Below are 15,863 nucleotides of genomic sequence, written 5' to 3'. Positions count from 1 at the left end.
TAGCTAAGACAAAGTGCAGGGGACTGAGGAGTTAGAAGTGGGGGTTCAGCATGGACTGGGTGCAGAAACCAGCTTTATCTCCTCGAGGGGAACTGTTGGTGTCCCCGGGTCACTGGGATTTTTCTGCCCTGCTCTGGGTAGACTCACCAATTCATAAGCCACTGTTTCTCTGGAATCAGCCAGGTGCCTACACTTTGTGCTGGGCTGACCAGCCCGACTCATCAGTCAGTTTTGTACCAGCGTGCTCTTCAGTAGACCTTAAACCGAGAGACGGGCAGACTCAGGTTCAAGTGTGAGCACAGCCCATAACTCTTTGCGGGGCTGTGGTCAAGATACCCATGCTCCTGGAGTTCACTTTCTTTATCTGCCAATTTAGCACCACGGCCAAGTTCCGGGGTGGTAAGCTAGAGCCTCTTAAATCCCTCCTGCCTGGGGTCAGGATTAGCCCTGGAGGCCTGGGTGGGGCTGAGCCTTCAGGTGGGAGTCCTGGTGCTGCAGGGTGGAGAGGACTAGTCCTGACTTTGTCTTAGGGGTTTGAGCATTGTTCTCTCATCCAGGGACTGATTCCTTCCGCAGAACTGGGGAGGGTTCTTTTCCCATCCCCTGCACCTGCTTTGGGATGGAATTCCTGAAATGACCTTGGCTTCGTGGACCTTTCCCATTTCCTGTTCTGCTCTCCTAACCATGGTCCTTGCCCTATGCCCAGGGGCCTCATTTGTCTGGTTGCGAACTTTCTCTCTGGCCTTGTTGTGTTTGTTTCCTCTCACCTCTCTTCTATCTTCCTTTGCATCTGACTTCAAAGTCTGGGCCTGATGTGCCCCCTGGGGGACCAGTATATACGCCTGCATGTTTGCACTCCCTTTACTCTCAAGATTGTATCCTCAGCCTGCTCCACGTGGCTCCCTCGTTTTTATCACGCTCATTTAAGATGGCTGTGTAACATTCTATCAAGGGAATGCTTTTAATAAACCGTGAGTTTGTTATGGGGCGTTTAGGTTCCTTTTAATTTTTGTTCTTTCGGCTAATGCTGCATTAGCTGTCTGTGTATTCCAAATCATTTTATTAGGTTGGCATTTATCTAGCTAGTGGCAACGGCCCAAGATCAGATAGAGAATTGGAATTCCTTTTTTCAAGAAAAATGTTGTGAAGATATATTTGAATTTTACTTTCAATGCTAGGAATGTTTTTGTTGTGTTTTCCATGAACAAAAAAGCAGGGTAACAGCGACGTGCAATGACACAGAAGAGAAAGGCTACATATTTACAATTAATACCTGACTTGTTTGTTCCTAAGTGTGGAGGTGAGCCAGTACATTGTCTTAAGGAGTAATTTGTCTGCTCAAATTGAGGAATTCTGTATCCCTATAGCTTTGATGCTGTAGAATAAAATAAACAGTGATCCCTTCCTAATGACATTTTTCAAGAAATGCCCTAAAACAAAAAAAAAAAAAAAATGGGATTTTCACAAACAAACAAACAAACATGGCTCCTTAAGCCAGAGTGAGCCGGTCAGGAAGTGCTCTCTGCAGTGGAAGCAGGTGCAAGCTTGCGAGAGGGTTTGGCTTTCTGTTGGTCATAAGGAAACGACCAGAATGAAACCGACAAACGAGCGTCACTAACGTGGTTCCCAGTGCTCTTTTTAGCCTGGAATCCGTGTGGCTTTGGGGTGGTGGGGAAGGCTTCCTGTACCCCGATGATCTTTTGTTGCCATTTCAGTGTCTGGTTGACAGACGTGGACTGTTTCAACCTAATCCAGCAAATGTCAGCTGAGTCTCCCCAGCACATAAGGTTGTGGGGAATAAAAATTGGGGAAGAAAAAACCCAGTGCACCACCCGTATTTCTGAGGAGCTCATGAACCAGGAGTGGGAAGGATAAAAGAAGTCTAAACTGAGGATCCTTCAAGGGCAGCTAAGGAGAGGGTCCTTGGCAGTCGGCCTCACCCTGCCAGGGAAGGGGCAGACGCGGTCCACCTCCTCTGGAGGCTAGTGTGGGAAGGGGGGCGAAGGGTGGTAGATGGAGGGTCAAGGAAGGGATTGTGGAGGAGTTGCTTTTGTCAGCACCTTAAAGGACTGGCTGACATGGGGACTGGACGTTGCCCGCAAAGCTGAAAGGTGGATAGAGGGGATGGACGTTGATATGTCTAGGGTTTGGCTGAAACTGTTGTTTTCCGGTCTGTATCAGATGGCGGGTGTGGTTCTAAGCACTTGCTATCTATTAACCCATCTAATCTCTACAGAGACCCAAGGCAGGTACTATCATTGCCTCCATCTCACAGATGAAGAAATAGAAAGGAATTCTTTAGCTGCCCAAGACCATGCTGCCATAGAGCGAAGATCAGACCCAGTTGATTTGGCTCCAGAATCTCTGCTTCTAACCCCAAAGCTGTCCTGCCTCTGACAGAGGGGAGGAACAGACACCAGAACCAGAGGTTTGGAGTGCCAGTGATCAGGGGCACACAGGTGGAAGAGAGCTCAGGGTGGAGATGAGAGGGATTGCAGGGGTGAGTGTGGGGGAGTTTGCTGAGAGCGGAGAGGAGCCACAGGAAGAAAGAGCTTCAAGGAGGGGATTTGTCAACAGGGCCCAGCACAAAGGCCAGCAGCACTGAAGGAGGTGAGATTTAAGAGCAAGTCTGAGGAAAGGAGAGAGCCGGGAGGGCCTCTGGAGAGGGCAGCCGGCTGTAGACAGCAATGTGCTGTCCATTCTGGATGATTCTGTGTGTTGAAGGTGGGGAAGTGGGCACGGGCGTTGGGTATCATTGTCTGTGTCCTCGTGTAGAGGTGCGCATGACAGAGAGGGGCAGGTGAGAGCCGGCTCTGCTAATCTGGCAACCCAGCAGCTTTTCTGCAGCCTAATGGTATTTGAAGGCTCTTGGCAATGCTGAGGCCCAAGTGTGACTCCCTTATCTGAACGCTGGAGCAGTCGCTGTTTTTTTCTGGAAAATTGGGCCCATGTGGGCCCTGTGTGTGGTTTATTTGAGTTCCATTTTTATAACCTTATTACCTTGTCCCCATGATGCAAGAGGCCTCTCTTTTCTCTGAGCTTTGCTGTGAAAATTGTTTCTTAAAAGGCACAAAGCGATCTCTCATCATTCGGGTGATGTTCTTTCCATAGTCGCACTTCTCTGCAGACTCTGCACACACTTTTCATCACCCCTGACACCAGTTGTCATGTTTTTCTGATCCTTGGCAATTTACTGGGAACTTTTAGGCAGCTCTTAAATCTCACTGCCTCGGTGATTGTCACGATTTCTCCCAGAAGAGTTTGCGCATGGACATATCCATTCAACTCCCGCCAACCTTGCTAGGGCCTGACACCCAGTCCTGTCCTCTTGAGCTGGTAAGAGTAGCAATCAGCATTCATGGAGACTGAGCTGTTACCAGGCCCTGTGCTGAGGGATTTATGTTCATGATCTCAATTATTCCCAGTCTCTATAAAGAAAGTACTATTACTTGCCCCACTTTACAGATGAAAAAATGCATATTAAAGAGGTAGAACAGCTTGTCCTGGATCACACAGCTAATCAGTGGCAGAGCTGGGCCTCACCTGGGGCCTTTCTGACCTTGGAGCCCAGGTACTTCATTCATACGTTCGTGTATTTGTTCCTTCAACAGCAAGTAATTGTCTACAACAACCGTTCCAGACCCAGGGGATACAGCAAAGGGTGGAAAAAAAACATATAAATTTCGTGCCTTTGGCTCACATTCAAAATTGGGAGATGGAGAAAAAATAAATAAATAAAATGTACATTACCCAGTATGATAATAAAGACTATGGTGAGAGATAAGCGAAGAGGTTGTCGAAGAAGCGTTGGGAGAATTTTAGAGTAGTTAAAGTAAGTCTCATTGAGGAGGAGACCAACTATTAGGTGAGGTAGCAAACAGCCCCAAATCCCAGAGTATCAACTCAAGAAGGCTTTATTTTTATTTATTTCTTTTAAAAGATTTTATTTATTTATTTGAGAGACAGATCACAAGTAGGCAGAGAAGCAGGCAAAGAGAGAGGAGGAAGCAGGCTCCCTGCTGAGCAGAGAGCCCGATGCGGGGCTTGATCCCAGGACCCTGGGATCATGACCTGAGCTGAAGGCAGAGGCTTTAACCCATTGAGCCACCCAGGCACCCCTCAAGAAGACTTTATTTCTTCGTTTCCAGTAAAACTTTATTTCCCTTATACAGAAAGAGTCCGGTGTGGCTGCTCCTTCCTTGTGATTATTGAAGGACATCCCCCGCCCCTTATATCTTATGTCTCTGCCTTCTTTGAGGCCCTCAGACTGCTTCTCATTCAGCTGGAGGATGAGTAAGAAGAGAGAGGGTCTTGTCAGGGAGTTTTTAGGGGTCCATCTGGAAGAAGTCTGTGTCTCTCCCACCCATTGGTCAGAACTCAGTCACGTGTTCGCTCCTACCTGCAAGGGAGGCTGTTGGGAACTAGGGTCTAGCCATGTGCCCCCAAGAGAAAGGAAATGGGTTTTCGTGAACTCATAGCAGAGTGTATGTCATAGCAAACAAAGTGAAGAAGTGAGTCGAGTGTGTCACTAAGGAAAGAGCATCAGGGAGTGGGAACCACAGTGTCAAGGTGGCCAGCGTGGCTGGAGTATGGGGAGGAGAGTGGCAGAAAGTGGGGGCAGGGATGTCATGGGGGTTGAACCATTGGAGTCATCGTCAAGATTTGGTTGAACTGGGAATGACCAGTCGGGCCGGGAGCGTGGCAGGGTTTTGGAGAGAGGGCTGACATGATTTGAGTTACATTTTAAAAAGATCCCTCTGGCTGATGTGTTGAAAATCGAGTGAGAGAAGAGAGGGTAGAGTCTGTTGGAGTTGCCCTGGTGAGTGACTAGTGTAGCCAGCTCCCGAGGGGTGGTGGTGAGGGCAGGATTTGAGATCTGTCCTGGAGGGGGAACCACAGGGCTTGCTGTGGGCTTGGTGGTTTGGGGGTGTGGGTGACACAGAGAGAGGAGTCGGGCTTGTTCTGAGGTTTTGGCTTTTGCCTAATGATTGTTAGTCTCACTTTCTCCCCACAGAAGTAAGAGGGGAAATTCTGGGGGGAGAAGAAATCTGAATGCCCTCTGGGCCCTGACCTATCTCACAGCTGGCTTTCCTCCTGCGGAGTACTTTCTTTAGCACAGCTGGGCAATTCAGTCTTTTTTTTTTTTTTTTAAGATTTGTTTGTTTTATTTGAGAGAGAGAGAGAGTACACACAAGCACGGGGAGGGACAGAAGGAGACGGGGTGAGAGAGTCTCCAGCAGACACCTCGCTGGGCACGGAGCCCAAGGTGGGGCTCGATCCCACCACCCTGAGATCATGACCCAAGCCGAAACCAAGAGTTGGCTGTTTAACTGACCGAGCCGCCCAGGCACCTCAATCCACATTGTAAGCGAGTTTTCAGACAGTGGGACAGCACCTGCGGCTCCTCCCAGCACCGAGCATGGATGAGACTACATGAGCAGTGGTAGCGTATCACCATCTGGAGTCTTCCGGCCAAACCTTGGGAACCCCCTTGGACTGATGTGGAAGGGCCTGATGTTCCCTCTGGGTGGCTGAGAGATGCCTGTAGAAACGGCTTCCAATCCCTGCTATCTGTAACGTTAGAGCTCGTGTGTGTTTGGGAGTGGGAATGGAAACAGCTTCTCTGGGACTTCCTGGGCGATGATGACCAGCTAAGGCAGAAGCCAGAGGTGGAACTTTTTAATAGTCAGTGATCTCAGTGGGAGCATAAAGGGGAGAAAAGTCTGTCTTAAACAGAGTAGGGTGTGAGTCATGGCAACAAATGTCATATTCTGGCTAGGTCTTTTGTTTTCACCAGAGAGCAAAACAATACTGTTCCTGCCCTTGTGGCAGAGGTAGACCCGCGTGGATAGACTATAGAATGATTTGTTGGAAGACAGTATATTTACGCCTAAGTATTTCTTTTTAGCAATTGTGAATGGCATCGTATTTTTTATTTTGGTGTCCATGTGTTCATTCCTAGTATATAGAAATAAAACTGATTTTTAAAAATTTTCTTATCTTGTATCTGCATCCTTGCTAAACTCACTAATTAGTTCTAGGAATGTCTTTTGTGTATTCCTCAGGATTTTCTATATAGGCAGTCATATCGTCTGCAAATGGAGAAATTGTTTATTTCTTCTTTGCCCATCTGTGTGCTTTTTATTTCTCTTTGTTGTCCTTTGTGCTGACTAGGACCTCTAGGACCATGCTGAATAAGACTGGTAGGAGTGGACATCATTGTCTGTTCCTAGTCTTGGGGGGAAGGCTGTCTTCCACCATCAAAGAGACTTAACTGTAGGGATTTTGGCAGATGTCTCTGCATTTTGCTGGTATGAGTGGGGGTGAAGTAGGGTTTTCTGTGGTTCTGACTTGCAGCAGAGTGGCTACTATCTGAAAGTTTTCTGTCTCGCTAGAGGGCACAAACTTTGTGTGTGTGTTTGTGCACATGAGTGCATTCTGCGTTTCTAGATTGCTGACTTTTTCAGTTCCAAGTGTGGGATATCTGAGGTGTGTGTGCGCGCGCGCGCAAACACACACACACACACACACACACACACACACACAGTAAAAAGAAAGAGAATGCAGGGAACTCACTATGGTGTCATTCATTCCTGAGATCCTGAGATCCCTAATGGGTCTGCCTTCTTCAGTCTGCCTTTCGGACATTGCTTACATTTGCATTAAATACACTGTCTGGGAGTTTCCACTGCACTCCATCTTCCTGGAAGCAGCGGTGGTTGGGAGTAGCTAGAGAGTATAGGTTGGGGCCAGTTTGTAGGCGGGCCTTAAGATCCCAGAGGTTGGATTCTGTAGGTGGTTGGAGGGCTGTAGAGGGATGGGTGGGTGGGGGAGTGGCAGAGAGACCGAGAGGCTGTTCCCTAGGTCCAGGTAGTCGATAATGGGGTCTCATGTTGTGACAACAACCATGGGACAGAAAGGAAGAAGAGGAAAGTCCACATGGGAACAAGGAAGTGTAAGGAGACTAGGTTGAGGATGCGGTTTCTAGCTTGGGCAACCAGCTAAGACTGGGAAGGCCACGAGGCGTCTGAGTGCAGCAGAGCGGGCACATCCCAGGCATCTTAGAGCACAGCTGGGAAACGAGACTAAGGGCGCTACCCTTCAGGGAGGGCTCCCTAGAGCTACAAGTCTGGCTGCTATGTAAAGATCCAAGTGAGGGGCATGCGCTCCGGGCAGAGGAAACAATGTGAGAAGGACACAGGTACGGGTAATGGCATGATGGGCCTGTTGGGACCCCCACTGGCTGACACGTAAGTGGGTCGTTCTCGGCTCCATAACTGGGCGGGATGCTGTAGGAGTTCACAAAAGGAAGAGGTTCTAGGAAGGGAGTCAATAGCACTGGGGGTCCATCTGGCTGCTGTCTTCTGTTCTTTGTATGTTTGTCATCAGTCTTTCTCCCGCAGACAGACCACCCTCCTCTCCCGACAGCCCCAGTTCAGCGACTGCGGTAAAGTGGCTGCCTCTGTATATCAGGTCTAGACAAAGTCTCGGGCGGGCTTAGGTTCAGGGTGTGCTTATCCTGTGGAGCCCGTCACTCTTGCCAGGGCGTGGAGGGCTCTAATCTGGGCTGCGTCACTGGCCCGCCCTTAGTGGGGCATTCGTGGTCTTTTTAAGAAGGTGGAAGAAAACTATCTATGGAAGAATAAAAAAAATATATTTACCATGGCTTACTGTAAATATGTTTTGAAGAATTTATAGTACATCAATGTAGGAACTCTTCGGAGAATTGTACAGGGGGCTGGACCAAATTTAGGTTTTATTAAAATCATTTTGGACACTGTGTCTGGCGTTGCGGTTGGAAATCAGTAAGTGACTAGAGGGGAGGAGACAGGTTAGGAGGTTGTTCACTGGGGCTTCAAGGAGAGCTGATGAGACCTGAGCTAATTAAAGTCCTTAGTTGTTTCATTTGGACTCCATCTCCAGCCACAGCATCGGTAAAAAGGAGAAGTGGGAGAAAGTCTAGAGACGATCGGGCAACCAGGGCTTGGTGACCAGCTGGAGGACGGAGGAAGAAGAGGGGCTTAAGGAGGATCCCCTCCCCCCAACACTGCCACCAAGGGGGTAATAACTGTCCTCCAGAAGGCTAGATTTATCTTTGGAAACTAGTTATTAAGCGCTGGCAGAGTTGACATACCTTATTCGCTTCTTGAGAAATGTGAGTGTTGTCGGCTTTTTGTGCTGCCTTAACTGGAAAAGAAATCTGATTGATTGTATTTTACTCCCTTTAAAAATCGCCTTTCTTTATGAACTCAGATGATAGGAGCTGCAGCTGGGACTGCCAATTGAGAGATGGATGGCAGAAGGACCCTGGCCTGAAGACCCTTCCTCCCCCCAAGCCCGCTCCTGGGCCTGCAGGTCTATGTTAGAAACATTCATCCCTTTGGCATTGTCCTTGCTAGGAAGGCCTTTCGGGATAGCAAAGCTATGACCCAATCTGACTGATGTTGTGACCAGTTCCCTCCTCAACTGGGAATTGACCATAGATGGAGGGAGGAGTGACACCAAGAGCCAAAGCGGGGAGACAGGTACACCTGTTGAGAGGCTCTTGCAATCATCTATGTTGGTAATGGGGGGAAGAGTGAGAAATAGTTATATTCTGGATATATTTGAAATACAAACCCATGTTGGTGAGGACTGGACTATGGCATAAGTGAAAGGAGATGAAAATGGTTCTAAGCATTTTGGCCTGGGCAACTGGAAGAATGTTGTCTTAAACCGAGATGGGGAGGGCTTGGAGGAGCAGACCTGCGGGAAGGCCAGGGTTCTGCATTGGACATGTTAAGTTTGACACACTGAACATGACTTACGCAGAGCTCCTGTCTAGGTGACATCTTACTGGAATCAGGCAGTTGGATATATCCTACTAGCCAGGAGTTGAGAGGAGAGGTCCAGGCTTGGAGAGAGATCTGGGCATCATCCTCACCATACAAATGATATCTGAATCCCAGACACTGGGTGAGCCCATTGGGGGCGGGGGGGTGGGTTGGGGTGATGAAGGTTTATAGGGAAGAGATGAGAACAAGGCTTGAGCCCTGGGTACTCTGACATTAAGAGGTGGGGAGATAAGGAAGAACCAGCAAAGGGAAATAGTAGCTAGTGAGGTGGGTGGAGAACCAAGAGTGCTATCCTGGAAGCCAAGTGAAAAGGACTATCAAAGCAGAGGGAATGGTTTACTGGTATCCAAAGTCGTAAGACAAGGTCTAAGACTTGCTCATTGGCTCCAGCAACATGGAGGACAGGCCAGATGCCTGCGTTTGGACCCCAGCTTAACCTTTCAAATAAGTCACAGTTTCCCCACTGAAGAAGAATACAGTTATGCAAAACAGATCATTTAAGACTGACTAAAATAAATCCAAGAAAGAGGAAGACAGGGCCGTAGAAGTCTAGTAGAAAGGGATGGTACTTCCGACTCTTGTGGGGAGAGTTGAGGTCAGATTCACTCATGTCTTCATTCATCATTTATTCATTCCACGAAAGCTTATTGGGTTTCAGAGACTTGTGGCAGGGAAGGGAGAAAGTGGACTTAATTGTTTAATGGGTATAGCATTTCAGTTTTGTGATAAAGAGTTCTGGAGATGGATGGTGATGACGGTTACCCAACATGAATGTACTTAATCACTGAGCTGTACACCCGAAAGTGGTTACCATTATCAAGTTTATGTCATGTGTATTTTACCCTCCCACCCCCAACACACACACAATTGGGAAGAAAAAACGTGGTGGCCCCATCATGAACTTGGTCTGGGATATAATGTTGGAAATGGACGGCATTTCAGTAGGAGATAATACGGACAGAAGGGGAGAAACACATCCAGCTGGAGGGAATGCAGAAAGGGAAGAGATCTGCTATCAGCTGTGTTTGTCTGGATTGTGGGGTCAGTAGTGGAGGCCATGCAAGCCAAGGCTGTGGACTCAGGCTGGGCCAGTTGGTACAGGCCTGGCAGGCTGCTTGTGGAGTCGAGCTTGCCTTCTTAGACTCTGGGAGCCTGGGAAGGCTCTCTGCCCAGGGGAGTGCCATTCCAAAGGTGTGCATTTAGAAGATTAATGTCATTAATCCTTCCTAGTAAACCATTATTGAAACCAGTGATTAAGGCATGCGTCTCTCTAGGGACAATTGTGACCTAGCAGAATTTTCAACACCCAGGTCCATGTTAATGTATTGAACAAGTTATTTTTTCACTCATTTTGCAAATACTTCTTGAGGACGACCTACATGCCCATGGTGTTCTAGGCGGTGGGGTAAGAGAAGGGGTAAATGTCATAGGTCCCCTCTCTACACTCTCTACACTCTAGAGACCACCCATTCCTAAATAAGAAATTATGCTCCCGTATATCATGCGTTACCATGAATGTCTCACCTGAGTTCCATGGGAACTGAGAGTGGGAGTTGCCTGGCCTGTTGGGGGAAAACATCGTCCAGTGGATTGGGAAAAGGAGCATGATTTTCTAGGCCAAGTAACAGAAATGGGCATCCTGAAAGGATGGTGAATCAAAACCTATTGGGGGTTACATGCGAAGACAATGTATAAATATTCTCTCTTAAGGCTAAACTCTTATCTCATTGGCTTTTAGGTGGTGCTGGCTGGAGTGCACACTTTTGGACCCAAACGTAAGTTTTCAAATGTGGACTCCTAGATCTTCACTGGTAAGTTTGCTCTATGCCTTCTTACCGAATGACGCTATTGAGAATCGATATTTGGGAAAAAGGGCAAGGAAGTTATCATTGACACGGCTCCAAGAAGCCTGCAGTACGGGCAGAAAAGGAGAAGCAACATTTCATTGTTTCTGCGATAGATGTGGAGAGGGGGGCCAGAGAAGGGGTGTCCAGGGGTACAGGGGATGGACACAGCTGGCTCATGGAGGGGTGGGACTTTGGCTGTGTTTTGGAAAAAAAAAAAAAAAATCCAGAAAGGAGTGCAATAAGCTTTTTGGGTTTGAGAAGTTGGGTATAAGCGATAAAGAAAGTGGACTCACAGCAGCAGCCCCGGGCAAGAGCTTCATCCAGAGGAGTCATTGGCAGGACCTTCAGTGGGATAGGATTACTCTAGGCCAAGATCAGCAAACATTTTCTGCAACGATCAGATGGTAAATATTTTTGGCTTCACAGGCCATGTGGTCTCTGTCACAGAGACTCAGCCCTGCTGTTGGAGAATGGAAGCAGCCACAGCTCATCTGGGTCCTAGGAAACCATTCCTGGCAGGAATAGGTGGTCAGTAGGATTTGGCATATGGGCTCCAGGTTGCAGAGTCCTTCTCTAGATCCTGAATGTCAGGCTGAGATCCTTGAACTTGGTCCTGGAGGCAGTGAGAAGCCACTGAGGTTACTTGGGGGCAAAGAAGTGAGATGGCAGAAGTGACATGCTAAGACCTTTCATCGGATAGCTAGACAAGTGGTACGGGCCCTGTTCAAAGGAGCAGCAGCAGTCCATGCGTGACATCGTGTGGTTAACAGTGGTTCAAGTGGGAGTGAAAGACTAGTAGAAGAGAGATTGCAAAGGGAGAAGCATAGGATTTACAGTCCTCTTGGACTTTAAAGATGGGAATCAAAGAAAATGAAAATTTGGTAGTTTATTGACAAATGTAGAGACTGGAGACGGAGAGGGGTGCCTGATTCTCTGGTTTTAGATACACTGAATCTGGGATGACAGTGGTTTAGCCATAGGAAATGTCCAGTGGACAATTGGAGAGGCAGGGCTGAAGCCTGGACCGAGGTTTAGTCTGGAGACAGAAGGGAAGCCACAGGATTAAATGAGTCCTCCCCGTGATGAGCAGAGAACCGAGCTTTGCGGAGTATGCATAACTCTGGATGGTGGTGGAAGAGAACCAGAGGCCAAGGAGGAGAGTCCGACAAAGGGAAGAGGAGGGGGCAGCAGGGACTCTGGAGAAGGACTTGAAGGAAGGCTGCTGAACTGGTGACCAGTTGGCTACAGATGGCCTTGAGGAGCATGATGCCACCGAGGAGAATGGGGGCTGAGGGCCCCAGGCTGCACAGGCTTGCACCTAGATGAAGGACAGAACCAGAGACATTAGTGAAAGAGACCACTCAGAGAGTCTGGTAGAAGCGGGGAGATATATGCACGCTTTGGACATTTGCATGTCAGTTACCTTTTCTTTTTTTTTTTTTTTTAAAGATTTTATTTATTTATTTGGCAGGCAGAGAGGCAGGCAGAGAGAGAGGAGGAAGCAGGCTCCCTGCTGAGCAGAGAACCTGATGCAGGGCTCGATCCCAGAAACCTGGGATCATGACCTGAGCCGAAGGCAGGGGCTTTAACCCACTGAGCCACCCAGGCGCCCCCAGTTACCTTTTCTTTAGCTTTGAGGCAGGCACAGCCTGCCATGACCAGTACCTGTTTCCTTCTCTGGAGCCAAGCTTTGTGTGGGGGTTTGTGTGTACATTGGGCTTGTGATTGTGTTCTTCTGCTCCCTTTGAGGTGTGGGACTCAGAGCTCTGCCACAACTTGCACCACAGAACCCAGCCCGTGTCTGGGCTCTTGCCATAAGACAAGATGTGATCTGTTGGGGAGATAGCTGCATTTGCCTATATTGAGGGAGGAAAGTGGGGAGATCAAGGAACTGAAAGGAGACTTCTTACTGCCAAGTCTGCCCACAGAGGGGACTTGGAGATCATTCCTCAAGTCATCCAACCAGATGTCAATCTGAGCTCTGAGTATTTCGAGTGTCCGTTCTTAGTCTAAATTCTACAGTTGTTTTTCGCTTGGTTTGTGTGAATCTAGAAGTTTGCCATCTGGTCATAAAAGCAACAGGTGTAACTGGTTTAGAGCCACCGCATCTCGAACTCTAATTATGTACCAGGCTCGGTGCCGGCAGCTTGGTAGATGTCATTTTATGTCATTTCTGCAACAGCCCCCAACAAGGGGAATTAGTACCGCCAGTTCAGCAGTGAGGAAGTCAAACCATGAAGAGGCAAAGTAACCTACCCAAGGTCACAAGAGATTTGAACCCAGGTCTGACCCCTGGTTTACGCTGCTCCCTGTTTCTTCTCTCCGGAGTCTTGAATTTCTCCTCCTACTTATGTAGAAGGACTAGAGACACATAGAGTTGTTTGGGTTAAACATTCAGAGCCTATAGTGGGTGTTTCAACCTCTTAGGGAGTCTGTTGAAAGGGTGCAGGAGGTGTGGGGTCTCTGGAAGAAACCAAGACCAAGCCCCAGATACCTGAACTGTTTCCTCCGGTAAAATTTGCCTTTCGTAGGAGAACGCAATGGGCTTGGGTTTGGAAAGGAAATAGTACTGGGAGGCAGGACAGTCAGAGCCCAGGCCTCGCTCCGTGGCAATTGTCATCTGTGTCATCTGCTTTTTGTTGAAATGTGTGGTGTTTCTCTCTGCTCACCTCCAGCTTCCAGCTCTGAGAGCACGGTCCTGTTTTGTCATGTTTACCACACTGCCCCAGCATCTAGCGTGGTTGGGCCCTGTGGGATGTGCTCAGTAAATATTTGTTGTTTCCAAAGAGCCGAGAGGTGTGGGACAAGGTGCTTAACATCTGCTCTTGACACTGTGGTTCTGGAGGTGACAAAGGACAAGTTCTCTGTCCTCATGAGGCTACTCATGAGAATATTTCTAGGAGGGGAGACAGAATTAATGTGTGAGATGTATAATGACATGATAATGCCCTGAAGTAAAATAAAGTGAGAGAAGGGGGTGGAGGGTGATGGGGCCAGTAGTTGCGTTCGTTGAGTTAGGGTCCTCGGGAAGGCACCACCAATAAATGAAGCAAGACAGAGTGGCTTTGGGGGGCAAAGTCATAATAATTCTCTTTGAGGGTTCTACAGACATCAGCTGAACTCTCAAACACTTCTTAATTCTTTTGCTGCACCCCAGTGGCTAACAGCTAACTAACTGTTCCCAGTGGACCCCCTGTTTGGGCCCCATGTGTGCGGCCCGCTGAGCACCCCCCTCCCCTCCCCGGGAAGAGCGCAGTCACCTCACCTGGCCGGCCTCTCTTGGTTCTCCTCCAGCCTCAGACACCTCCCCTCCACAGCCTGCTTTACCACTTGTCTTTCCTTGGTCCTTGCCCCCGATAAGGCTTTACTTGGTCCTTTCTCATCATTGCAAGGACCATCCCCGGCTGAGCCCTTGCATGGCTCACCTCCACCCTGCAGTCCCCCAGAATTTCAGGGCCCGCCCTGGACCCCCTCCCAAGGCTGCGTGGCTGGCTGCTGCCCGCAGGCACCTGGAGCTCGCCCCTGCGCTTGCTGCCCATGCGTCTGTCTCCCCGTGCTGCCTGCCTTGCCTGCGACCGCAGCCCCAAACTGTGTGTCTCCTGCACGACCATCCTTAGCTCTGTCCCTTTCCTCAGCTGTCATGTCCTGTGGGTTACCATGTCCTGCCGAAGAGGACATCCTCTTATTTGTCCACTCCCTGTTCCTCCTTCCCTGCTCCTTCACTTACGACTCATCACTTGGATTTCTTTCAACAGCCTCCTAATTGGTCTTCCTGTGTCCATTTTTGTCCTGCCTCCTTCCACCCCCACACTCCTTATCAGCATGATGTTTATAACTCACTCATCTGATCATGGTTTTCTCCTGTTGCAAACCCTCCGAGGGCTTCTCATTGCTTGTGGGATGACTGAAGCCCCTTTGGCAGGCCTGCGGGTCTTTCACGATCTGGCCTTTGGCCACATTGCTCATTTCACTCGTTCCCTACCCTGGATTTCTAACCTCAGCCCAGCCTCCTGCCAGCCATCCCCGCTGGGCCTCCCCGGGATGACCCGCCCCCTGCTTCCCATTTCAGCAGCTCAGGACAGGTTTCCAGTCTTCGGGACACCTTCCCTCCCACCCTGCTCCTCTCTGTGACCTGGACATGACCTTCCTCCCAGCTCCCAGAACACTCTGCCTTTCTCTCTCGCAAAGTCCTTGTCAGCATCACTACCGTCATGCTCAGTAAACTGTGATCCTCAAGGCCGGGGACGACACATGCGCGTGCATGCGAGCGTGTGCGCACACACACGAGCGTGTGCATACACACTGTCTCTGGGTTCTCTGTGCCGCCACTGTGCACCTGGCTCAGGAAGTGTTTGTTGAAGGAGTAGGGGTAGCCAAGTCTGCGCAGCCAAACAACAGATTCATGATGCAATCATGTATTTGGAGCTGGAGGCTCATTGGCCATTGCATTCGGCAGGCCCTCCCCTCCCCTCGGCTCTGAGCACAGGCTGTGTTGCTGTGGATCGGGGTTCCAGGGTGTCTGTTGTGTCTCCCAGCATACTGAGGCCTGAGGAATGTCCCTTCTCTATATTCTTTGCTCTGGACTTTAAAAAAAAAAACAAAAACAAAACAAAACCCTGTTGTTGATGGAATAGTAATAGCAATTCAGAATGAAAAATAATCCCTCAAGGAACGCTCAGGAATGAGGTCTACCCAGCTTCATCCTGGGTGAGTCCCACACTTCCTAAATTAGCCAAAATAATGATTCTGGCTCACCACTGACAGCTTCCCTCCCCCGTCGTCTAGCTGAGAGTGCTTTTCTGGCTAGGACAGCTAGTGGTCCTTTGTGGAGATGTCCCTGGGCTTCTTCATCGGCATCGGGGATCTTGTCAAGTCCTGGGTGAACACCAAGGAGGGGCAAACAGGAAGGGGCTCTGACCTGAGATGCCAGGGTAGTGTCTGTACCCCCATGGGAGCTGCTGCTGTGCACCTGGCCCATCGCCAGTGTATGTGCTCCCTGTGGGGCCCTCAGCTCGATGCTATTGCACCTTCTCTGTTTCCTAGTTCCGCCGCAGAACAGGGGCATTGCACTGAGAATGCAGCTTTTGTGTGGGGGCTCGCAGTTATCTGGGAGGGCTTCCTAGAGGAAGGAGCCGTTCTTACCACAGAGGTGTCCTGCTTGACCAAGGTGCGCCAGCAGGCC

General features: G+C 49.2%; 1 protein-coding gene across 7 annotated transcripts in view; it reads left to right on the top strand.

The window, feature by feature from the left end:
• ARNTL (aryl hydrocarbon receptor nuclear translocator like) overlaps positions 1-15,863 on the top strand; it is a 100,707-nt gene that overhangs the window by 22,210 nt on the left and 62,634 nt on the right. For all 7 annotated transcript variants that reach the window (XM_046014836.1, XM_046014837.1, XM_046014840.1 and 4 more), the window contains exon 2: positions 10,573-10,645. The gene's annotated coding sequence lies outside the window, so the exon portion shown is untranslated. The remainder of the gene's footprint in view (positions 1-10,572; positions 10,646-15,863) is intronic.

This window comes from Meles meles, chromosome 8, assembly GCF_922984935.1.
Source record: "Meles meles chromosome 8, mMelMel3.1 paternal haplotype, whole genome shotgun sequence".
NCBI lineage: Eukaryota > Metazoa > Chordata > Mammalia > Carnivora > Mustelidae > Meles > Meles meles.
This window is presented reverse-complemented; position numbering and strand designations above follow the sequence as displayed.